This window comes from Corvus brachyrhynchos, unplaced genomic scaffold (genome assembly GCF_000691975.1).
Source record: "Corvus brachyrhynchos isolate BGI_N302 unplaced genomic scaffold, ASM69197v1 scaffold26, whole genome shotgun sequence".
NCBI classification, from domain to species: domain Eukaryota; kingdom Metazoa; phylum Chordata; class Aves; order Passeriformes; family Corvidae; genus Corvus; species Corvus brachyrhynchos.
In genome coordinates, this window is record NW_008239324.1 from 9,901,779 (window position 1) to 9,913,494 (window position 11,716).

General features: G+C 40.1%; 1 long non-coding RNA gene across 1 annotated transcript in view; it reads left to right on the forward strand.

Annotated features, from left to right (window-relative positions):
• The first annotated feature begins 506 nt into the window (after positions 1 to 506).
• LOC103620312 overlaps positions 507 to 11,716 on the forward strand; it is a 193,049-nt gene continuing 181,839 nt past the window's right edge. The window contains exons 1-2 of the long non-coding RNA XR_001864167.1: positions 507 to 1,229; positions 1,654 to 1,795. This is a non-coding gene — a long non-coding RNA (uncharacterized LOC103620312). The remainder of the gene's footprint in view (positions 1,230 to 1,653; positions 1,796 to 11,716) is intronic.

Below are 11,716 nucleotides of genomic sequence, written 5' to 3' on the forward strand. Positions count from 1 at the left end.
GGCGGGGACATCGTCCCTGTGCCCGTAGGGTGCGGGGCCAGAGGCGGGGGTCAGGCGGAGCGCCCGGCTGGTCTCCTGCGAGGGGAAGTGGGGGGGCGGGAGCGGGAATAATTTGCTCTGGAAACGCGGAATGTTAAATTTCCCGTTACTCGACACCAGACCGTGGGGACCGGGGGAAGTTACCTCTCCCCGGAGCTGTCCTGGCAAGCGCACAAAGGTGCCCGCGTCGCCTCGCAGCTGGGAGCCGCGCTACCTCGCTGCAATTACCCAGCGCAGCGTTTCCTATTCACAGGCACTGAATTAATCCTTATTGAAGAATAGAGGTTTTTTTTCGGGGTGGGTTGGTATTCTCTTCTTTCTCTTAAGCGCTAGCGATCGTTCAGCGCAATCATTTAATCATCCCGAGTAATTTTCTTCACCCAGAAACAGACGTGATTTATTTTAAAATGGGACTAGTGGCGTGCGAAACTTCCCTGCTTGGGAAGAGCCCGCAGCGGAGCCGCAGGACCGTGCTGGCCGGGACACCGCGGAGCTGCCCCTCCCGCCGGGCACCGCTGCCAGCAGCCAGCCCAGGGAATTTGGGGTTTCCCCGAATGCCGGAGCGGGCCAAGGAAGCGAGGACGCGGTGCCCGGCCGCGGAGCAGCCCGGCGGGTGCTCGCTTCACCTTCACGGGGCACACCGGGGAGATGTAGCGGGGCTGACGGAGTGAAGGGCTCGTCAAAAGGACCCACGATACCGGCGGAGTGGAGAGAGAGAATCGGGGCAGCACATGGGATGGGCAGGAAGGAAGTTTCCGTATTGGCCAGGCAGGCGTGAGAAGAGAGAGGAAGCAACAAATTTCCCGGCTTATTTCGTGTGGGGATGACGACCAAATCCTAAACCCTTTTCTCCGGGAAAAGCCTGTTGAATTTCGGTGTTTCTTCATAGCCTGGGCTGTGGTTTCGGACGTAGGCACAAGTTGCAATCCCTCCCAGTTGCAGCGGGCAACAAATACCTCTGTTTGTTCCTGCTTTGTGAAGAATGTTTGCTGACCAGAAAAATGCAAGGGTTGCTGCTTGTTTTGACCTTTTCTTTGGGGCACGCTTCCTGCTTTTGAGAGTTCTGAAGTCACAAGCTACCTGGTTGTGTCTTTGCAGGAGGCCAGCTTTAATTGGCAGGAGAAAGTGTGACTTTGTAGCATGACAGTTCTTTTTTGCTGTCTCCTTGCCAGCGTCCCATAGCTCTGCAGGTTTGTTTCCCTGTCAGTGATCAGTAGTTCTCCAGGTTTGTTCCTGTTTGGTTGGTGTTTGTTTGTTTGTTTGTTTTCCCAATCAAAATAACATTTTTAAATTTGGTTTCCCTCTCTTGTGAACTTGACAGAAGTTAAAATAATGTTTTTCAAATAAGTAGGTACAGTTATTTATACAAGCTGGAAGCACTATGTCTGCTAACTGCCGAGTCAAAATATAATGACTTAAAGATTTCACCTACAACACAGTCTGTTATATAAATACGTATCTCTAGACAAAACATTGAGGAGTAGAGGCCTGAAAATACTAATCTTAGTAGGAAAGACCATAAATAGTTGGAAAGTATGGAACTTCAGCTGAGAACAGTTACTGACAGCTGTGTTTATGATTTTCTGATTTGATATTTCTGGGTTTTACATCCAGGTTGCACTTAATATTGGAAAGGTTACCCTGATGCCTGGAAGATGGTGAGTGCATGGTGATTCCTTCCGGGGAAGATCTTCTTCCAGGGACATGGGATACCAGGATGCCCTGAACCACATACGGTGGCTGAAATATTTTACAGGTAATGAGGTGTAGGAATGATAGTGATTAAAATGATGTTTCTGGCTCCAATTATATTATTGTTTTTTCCTACCACAAGTTTGGTTTACATTTTTTCTGTCTTAATTTAGACTTTTTTTTTTTATCTACAAGCTAAATTTCTTAAGAGGCAAAGTTTCTCAATGACATGGGTAGCAGTAGAGTGAAAACAGGAGATTAGGAAAGAGGAATTTTCTTTAGTGCTCAAGTCTGCATAGCACTGCAGGAGCTGATGAGGAACATGCCCATGAGGGTTGAAGTCATTCTCTGCAATGCTCTGTGTGGCAAGTGAGGCCAACATCTTGTAAGACTCAGAACACACAGTGCACTTGTGAGAACACCCACTGGAGAGCTGCAAAGTAAGAAAGTGATGCCATCATTCTTTTTATAGCAGTTAATTAGTGAACCCCAACTGCTAGCTCTTAATTTTCAGAAGTTACTATCACTTTTGGAAAGAACTTTAAGGACAGGTTAGATGGGCACCAAAAACATGTCCATGCCCATGTTATACTTGGTCACCTGTGCTAATAAGGAAGGTTCTCTCTGGAAAGATCAGCCCTGAAACTTCTGGTGTCATTTCATCTCAAAAGTAAGAAGTCTCTCCACGTTAGCAGGCATTCACATCATCTGTACAGACAGCTCTCTTGACCAGCACAATGCTGAAGTGCAAAGGTCTATTTTCATTATTTAAAGGTCTTAAAAATGCAGCATCACAATGTCAGGTGGGTGTAGCAGAAGCCCTGAAGCACCTGGCATCAGGTGGTGCAACATGAGAACTATTTAGAATTGAATATGGAAAGCAAAAAAAATGGAGTGGTCTGGCACACTATAATGGATTTAACCCCAGTCATCACTACTTTCTTTTTCTTCATCCTTTTTATTAAAAATAATTCCAAAGTGGAGGCAGCAAGACCAATTGGATGAATGATGTTAAGAATTTTTTCAAAGCACTGCCTGTTTTAGCAGTGAGTAATTCTAAATTGCTTTACTTTCATCAGGATTTTAAAATGTCAGTTAATACATAATGACACTAACGTTTGTTTCATATGTACAATAACTAAGTGGATAATCGTGTTCAGTACTAAACGTGCATCCATGTGAACCCCTACCTTTCTGCTGATTAGAGGATCCACAGAATAGCAAACTATGTTGAGAGAGACAGAACAGACTTCAGAGGTTTATGTGTCTATTTACTTGTCTAGGCTGAATACTGAGTCCTCTCAGCAACCTGTGTCAGAACTGGTGCTGAGAACAGGGCTGTCTGTGATGGTTAAATCGCCAGCTAGCTCAGCTGTGGGGAACCCTTAACACCAGCACAGACCTCTGGTGCTGATACACATAAATCAACTTAACCCCCTGCTTAAGTCAGCTGAACTTATTTTGGCTTCTAGCTTTGAAGAATGCCTGAGTGCTGCACAGACAATTTCTGTAGTGCTGTTTAAGGTGTTATTTCTTTCCCTTTCAGACCAGATGTTTATGCCTGTCCACTGAGATTTATCCCCCTTCCATATTTGAATGGGCAGAATAGGTCTCATAAGCACTCTCCATTCATATCACTGCAAAGACTGAGTGAGTTCTTATTTGGTTCCTTATTTAAGATAGGAAAGAGTCCAAAATGTACTGGGCAGGTTTGCAGAGCTTAAGGAGATCATTTTACAAAAGGAGGTTGAACTTGTGTATCTGTGAGTCAGGCAGAAAAGAATTCATAAAGCTACAGCTCATTTGAGCTATAATTTCATGAGGTGTTACCTTCCAAACCAAGACTCCTAAAGGGACAACTGCCTACAAAATAGGCTTAGCTTAAATGCCACTGAAGTATGTCTAAATTTGCACTGAAGTGGGGGGAAAACACTCCATAATTTGTCCTGTTGTGACAGAGCACAGCAGTAACAGCTTAAAACACCAAGGCTCTTACTTCAGCAGTCTCCTTACTGACATCAGATGGGCACCCAGAGTCACTTTTCTTGCATGACCTATACAAAAAGTAGACTGGGCCCCTGTGTTCTCTCCTGGATCTTAAGAAGTTATTAAACCAATTCCTTCTTTTGAAAGCTGTAGGCATTCATGCTGGCATCCTCAATAAAGCTGGGACACAAACAAAAAAGCAAACAAACTAGTCACAGTGGCATTCAATGCACTTAAACTTGGAGGAAATGAAAATCAATATTTGTCAAATGGAGAGAAAAGGTAAAATGGACTGAGGAAAAATGTCTGGCTTTCTTAAAAGCCATTAGTGAAAATGAAAAGTTAACAACAATACTTGAATTTAATTCCTGCATCAGTGCTGTTTGAACCTATGGTTTTGTTGTTTTCATTCTCTCAGGATGCACTAGCTTGATGTACTGACATTCCTTTTTTGTTAGCGCTGCTGAATGGAATTTTAATTTTAATTAAAATTAACATTTTAATTATGAGTGATTTGGAACCTCAGAGGCTTATCTGGATAGTTTGCTTGTGGTTAAAATGCAAGGGGATAATTTAGGAAGTGGAAGTTTCATCTCTGGTTCTGAGCATGTGTGACCTCAGCCAGTTGCTCCAATCTCCTGATGTGTTTTGTAAAATGACTCTAACAGCAGTTCCTTATGTTTAATTTTTGCTTATTTTGGGTATTTAGATAGGAAACTGTTCTCACTGGTCTTTTACAATGTGTGTATATCATACATGGCTACTCTCTGGGAACATAAATGGTTATAAAATAGCCAACACACAGCTATTTTGCATTTCATCATCTACTGGAACATCTGGAAGTTCTCTGCTGGTACCTCAGTACGTTATTTGCTACTTAATAGATGAAGTTCAGAAGTTAATCCTGTATTATATACGCTTACATTTTCACTGTATTTGTATGATCAAAACATTAGATTTTGCAAAAGGTCTCAAGAGATACTGTATTTTTGCTGAACTTCTGGATGTAGCCACGATCTTTTAAAATTTTCCATGTAGACAAGATGTCCCTTTCTTGGGAACAGTTCAAGGAAATAGTGATTGCACTGCTGTCTTGCAAACAGCTACCCAGAGCTGATTTCTAGTTCTGTGATATTTATCACAGATAACAGATTCAGGTAATCAGTTCTCTTTATATGAGAGGCCATATATGAAGAAAATGGTAAGAAAGAGTAAGCAGAATTGTAAAGGTCATTTTTAATCAAAAGAAAAATGCTGGATAATATACAGTGTCACAGTTTAGGGCCAGACTTGTTGCCTTAGTGACCTTCTGGTTTGTTTGAGGGTAGTGTGTGAGGCAGGGTGATGTGAAAGGGCTCCTGGCCAGTGTGGTGTAGTGGAGAGTGCGCTGAAATAAACTGTGCAAATTGGAGTCCTCTGCTGCTGCTGGTTTTGGTGCCAGTCTTTAATATTTTCTGATGCTCTACTGCTCATCTTGAATGACTTACTTTTTAGTTGAAAATTAGATATTGAAAATATTATCAACAAGAAAAATATGGCCAGCAATTTCCAACTCCCTGGCCCCTCACCTCTTTTTGCAATTTGGCCTAAGTTTGAAGCTTGTTCAATGGTTTATTTTGCTATTCTAATTTATACAATGCTCAATTTAAACCATTCCAAAGAGTCATGTTTTTTAGAGAGTTCTACCCTGTCTAATAATCAAGCTGTTAAAATGTGTTGACACAAAGTAACTTAAAATCATGGCCCAAGTCCCATGACAGTGGACAGTTACCAGCTGACATCCTAGACAAACCCACTGAGATCATCTTACTGCCTCCTGCCCTTCTGGACAACAGTTTCCCCACAAAAAGTAATGATTTTTTTTAGTGCTATCAAAGGAAATAAATTAGTCTGTTGTGTGGTTAGTTTTTATGTATACAAGTGGCGGGGGCAATGTGCTGATGGAGCCAGGATGTTGTCAGGTGCCCGTAGCTGACATGGGATGTGGCTGTGGGGGGATGTATGCAGTACACTCTTAGCTCTTTGTAGAGGGTCAAATCCAGCCTGCTGCATTTCCAAATAACATTCTGGGGAGATTAGACCTTAAGCAAATGAAATTATTGTACAGCTGGTTACTGTAGAAGGCTCTGAAGTAGCAGGGAGTCCTGTGATGAAGTGATATGTCTCTCTTCAGGATTAGTAGTTGTCTCTTGTCTTCCACCCCCTCATTTCTTTCTTTCTCTCTTAGGGGTTAAGGCTCTATGTAATGTTGACAGTTACTGGAAAAGGTTCTAACAGCGGTAGAGCTGGTGAAAGACAAGACTATTTATAGAAAACAATAAAGTAAAAATAAATGTAAGATTAAATATCAGTAGCTACCAGCTGTAGCACCTTTTCTCTTCCTCCTGTTAAGTAGTAAAATCAAAGCATAATTTGGAAAGGCTCCCTGCTGGAATTGGAGAAGCCAGTTCATTTTGCACACCAAAGGGAAGTTGAGATGTTCATTTACAGGATGGCATTTCCTCAGCTTCTGCAGAACCATCCCCCAGCTGAGATTAGAAGCTTGCAGGCTGCAGAAAGTGAGATTTTTCTGCTGGAGTATAAAACTAAGCTTTTGTTCTCTCATGGTGAGTGGACATCTCGAGTCTTCCCAGTGCCACCATAACTGTCTAAAATGATGGCTTGGAGATGCATTTATTAGGACAGATTTCTGGTACAGGAGACTTTGAAATGACTGAGGTGCAGTAAAATGGCTCAATCTGCCCTGTTAATATTCACAGTATAAGAAGGGATGTGCAAAAAAGGTTTTGGCTACAGCTGTGGCAACTATGAAAGTGTTTTGGATGAGTTTTTCCAAATCAAGGACCTTGTTTCTCTTCAGCAAATCAGATGTACAGAAGTTTCAGGTTATGCTCTGTTTTATTCCTCTCTTCCCAGAGCCCAGGTTGGACTCTAGTTAATATTATGCATTTTCTCTTGTGGTGGAAATAGTTAATCTAAGCACTCTGCTTTTAGTTCCCTCCACCCTCCATCAATTGATTTTTGATATATAGTTTGCTTCTTTATTTCATCTTGAAAGACCGGTGTGGATATAGCACTGTCATTTCGAATGAATTAATTTCAGTATGGGAAGCTTTTGCTCTCTTCTGATTACATTACAAACAGAGTTTGGCAGATTTGGGGGTTTATTTCTGAGGAGGGTGAGAGTACAGTGGCTATTAGTAGCTGCTGAACCTTTGGTTAGTCTCAGTTACTATTCAGTCTCTTCTTCCTTCTGTTCTTCATTGTTTCTATGTATTTATAGTTGATTTTTCTTGAGAAAAATATCGATGCCATTATTGTTTGTCAGTGTCAAAATACTTTTAAGTACCAGATTTCCCTGAATTCACATTCAGACCAATAACCCCAGTTTAAAATAAATGAGAGAGTTCTAAATAATACTTCACAGGATTTTGTTTCAGCAGAGGGAGTGTTGATTCCAGAAGAGTTTATGTAACTGCTGAAAATCTGGACAAGTCACTGCAAAAGACTTGAAATGGAGAGTTAAACTATTTAATAGCGGTCAAATGCTGCTAACCAAATTTAGCCTTTATAAAATCAGAAATGTTACCTCCTTCTGGCTCAGCAATAAACCTACCGTGACTCATCAAGGTGATGTTGTGGCTTTTTCCCTTCTGTTGTGGAGCACGGTATTGATCAGACTGTGAAATAATACAACAGCTGAAGCTCAGGTAGTAAATATGCATTGGATTGATCTTTTACTAAGCCTCCTGTATCCCAGCATTATTTATGGCAGGAGGATCAAGTCTGGAAAATAACTGATAAATACCACCTTGTAGCACCTGTTTAAGTGATGGGATAGAAAACACTCCCTAGTTTGTTAACTTTAAGTATTGGGAGCAGAAGCGATGTGCACATAATAATATTATGATTCATACAAACCACTTTTCAACCAACTCGATATATTTCATTACCTCCTTTTCAGCAGAAGTATTGATTTTTGTTTTGTGGTTTTATAACACAATTTCAAGGCTGTTGTAGTTTAATGAGCCATGTTCTTATGATGTTTAAAAAGATTTGAAGCATTTGTTGAAATAAATATTATGGATTGCCCAGCTCTTGTCACCTCTTCTTTCTCTCTGCACTTGGTATCAGCCCAGCATAAGAATGAATAGGGCAGGCAGCTCTGTGGCTTTTTGTATTTGAGATCAAAGTGCTGCTGGAGAACAATAGCAGGCCACACTTCTGTGTCTATGACCACACACAGCAGCACCTGCAGAGCAGTAAAATGTCATTGTTGCTTCTGCAGTTTGAGCACAGAGGAAGCACTACTGAGGTGGCAGATGATTCTAATAATACTTGATGTGAATTGATGGGGAAGGAGGACCATAACACAGAGGGCTTTTTATTATAAGCCTTGACTTCCCAAGCTGTGAACAACAGAATACTGCACCTGTGGACTTTCTTCAAATCAACCATTATGGAAAGTGACAGATTTTATTAATTTAAGGAAGAACTTTCCAAAATGGGAAAGTTGTAGTTTATTTTGGTGACATGAAGAAAGAAAGCAAGAGATATATTACATATTTCCCACTGCTCATACTTTTCTCTGTGTGTGATGTTTTTAATGTGCTATAATAGAATCACAGGGGCATTATTAGAAAGATTTCATCTTTTCCTCTGTCCTTTTAAGATAAAACAGCTTCTATGGGATTTTTTTTTTCACTTTTACCCATTGTTTCATGCCTTAGATTAGATGAATAATGGAATTAACAAGAGAATAAATCTATTGGTTGAAGAGATATATATGATAATTTTAAGAGTTATGTAGGATAGCTGAGGTTGAATAAAAAAGAAAATTGGGTGGAAGAAGCCCTCAAATTGTTCAAATAGAAGTAGTTTATACCAGGCAATGTCTGTGCAGTCAGTTCCTCCCTTGTGCATCCATCTTTGGGAAAGTTCTGGGGGGGCAGGATCTGAACGTGAGGGCTGCAGGACCGTGCTGTTGTCAAAGGCAGGTGCAGGTAAATGGAGCTGACATACATTTTTTTCAATGAAGAGTTTACTTTCAATTCTGAACAGGTCAGATTATCAGTTTTATTTGCAACAGCAATGCACCACTGCTTGAAGACTTCTTCTAATATCTCTGTTCTGGGATTAAGACAATATATCAGTCTGGGTTTTAGAAAGAAATAGAGCATCAGTATTTGTTTCTTCGGGTGGCCATCATGTGCTCTGTAGTATGACAGAGATACTGCAAAAGTTGGAAAGATTATATGGCTGGTGGTCTGATACCAGACTGATTCCTACCTATACCATGAATTAACTAAGTGCAGGATCTGATTTATTCAGAATTCTTCTCTTACTTTATCTATCAGACTATGTGGCCCCAATCTGACTTTATTATGGCTGCAGAGATTTTTCTGACACAAGCCTCTGGTACCCATATGAATACAGACACATCTAAATTTTTGTGTAGGTGCAATTAATATCCTGAAGATGATATAATTCAGGTTGCCTTAAAAACGGAACACACATAAAAAAGGAAGTCATTATGAGCATTTTATTATCTTCATATGGATATAGTTTTTACACTGTTTTGAAGGAATCAGAAGTTGTAATTCATGTAAAATTAATGGCTAAGAGTTGACAAATGAAGCATAAAATCGACTGGATCATGATTATTAGCTAAAAGCATAGTGCTTTCTGGTGGTTCTTTTTATTCTAAAAATAAGTCCTGGCTGAACTAAAAATCACTTGCAGGAAACCCTTAAGTAAAGTGGTCATGCAGAGTAGTTGGTGGAATATTACACTTTTCATTTGCACAAACAGATGGTAAGCTTGGCCATAGATTTAATCAGGGGGTGACAGACAGGTAGTGCTGTTGCATATTTTGGATGGAAACTTCTTATCAGAGAGACACTGTTTCGTTCAATAGTCTGTGTACCAAGCAAGAGAAGCATTTGCCAGATACTTTTATTATCCTTACTTTAACTTACTATTGGAGTTAACACATACAAGAAAGCTGCTGATTTATTAAGTCAACTGTAAAACCTTTGTTTTGATTTATTCTTTTCTCCTCCTCCTCCTTTTTGGCAATGCATATAGCAATCCAGAACACCCTGATATGTGTCTGTGATTAAACTTGTAAGCAAATAACTGCCTTAACAGTTCAGGATTCATGGATCTCTGGCCTTATTCTTTTTAGCTAACTTTTTAGATAAGATTTTTAAATCATTTGTTCCTCTTTCAAAACCTAATACCTGGTAACCTTAGCAAATACAATCTGTTTCAGAAGAGAGATTCGAGCCAGTGCAGCCACTGGTGTGTTTTAATGTCACTGCAGAGATTATGTTACCTTCCTAGAAACAAAATCTTTTTTTCTCCCCTTCACATGGAAGTCCCCTGATACACTTGTCAGAGACCATTTGTTATGGAGAGTTTTGTGAAGCAATCAAAATTAATTCACAGTGATCTTTTCACCCAGAACCCCCAGCTTCAAATAATGGGCTTTCTCAACAGGTGCTCATTGTGGCAGTTTGACTCCAACTTGCCAGACTAAAGAGTTTATTCTTTAGCCATATTTAAGAAAAAAATCCTGAGCTTGTAATTTACTAATCTTAAGCAGCTGCCCAGGAAGGCACACCTGCTTAAAGGAAGTATTTCTTGTCTTTGTGATCTAAAACCTAAGGATGTTTTCATATTTGTCTATTTTCTTACTTAATAAAAATCTCATGTATGACTCACTAGAAAATCTGTCCAACAGCAATGCCACATAATATCACAGTCTTATTAGGAATCTAATTGTGCTGATTGTTCTTGCAGGGGAGCAAAACTCCTCCTGAAGACAAAACAAGTTACTTTGATTTTTTTTTTCTTTCCCCTGAAGAGGATTTGTAATAGGTTTCATTGTGAAATAAAATAAAACAACTGTTCTAAAGGTAGCACTAATAAGCTGTACTCATTGTGAGTGTTGAGAACTTTGACAAATGTTTCCTAATCTCTTGCAGGTACTGTTTAAATATGTTTCATATGAGCTGCAAAAGCAGAAGTCTCCTCTTTTTTTAATATGTATTGAAGTCCTGTGTGGGAAGAAAAAAAAAAAAAAAAGAAAGTAGATAATTTGGTTCAGTAAAAGTAAAACAGAATGTATCATTAGAAATAGCTGAGCTGCTGCTGATACCAGTAGATCATATTTTCATTTCTTTAACTGTACATAGGCAGGTAATCAATGAAGTACTTTGCCAGTAGAAAGGCCTCCCTGTGGAGGGTAAAGCCATCCTGGCTAAAGCACATTCACACTACTCTAATTGTAGCAGGAGATACTGCTGTCAAAGCTGTTGTGTTAAAAAGCAGATTAACCTATAACCATGCCCAAAATACTGCACTAGTTGAACATGTACAAAAGAGTATTTTCAGCTGGCTTTACCAGACTGGATGTAACTCAGGATGAGAACTTCCCGGAGTATCAGTGTAGTATTCAGAACACATGAAGCGTCTGTAAAAGAGGAAAAAAGGGGATTAAAGACTCACTTAAGAACATCCAGGAAATGTTTGGCTTTGTGTAGCTATTATTAGTAATTCATTGTGTTGCTGATAATGTTGCTGTAGGTTGAAATGGGGGGCTTTGGCATTGTCCCCCGTTTCAGAAAGCGAGAAGTCATTAAGCCCCTTTGTTGATCCAGGTACCTGAAACACTGGGAGCCTTCACCAAGCCACCTACACGTGACACTGCCCAAAACAAAGGCACATGCAAGGGCTCCCCGGCTGTGCAGACAGAGAGGCTTTGTAGAGTATTACTTTAGCACAAGTGTTTGATGGAATGATGCAGGAAAAACAGCTTGTAAAGAGAAAGGAGAAGCAGTAAAAAAACATCAGTCAGAACCACATGAACACTAGAAGGCTTTACTTGAGAAAAGTGTCAAAGCTTTTTAAGTTAAATGTTGAGAAAAGAAAGCTTAGAATTAAGAGAAAAGAAACCATCCCCAGCTGTAAAATTCCTCTTATGTACAGGGAAAGA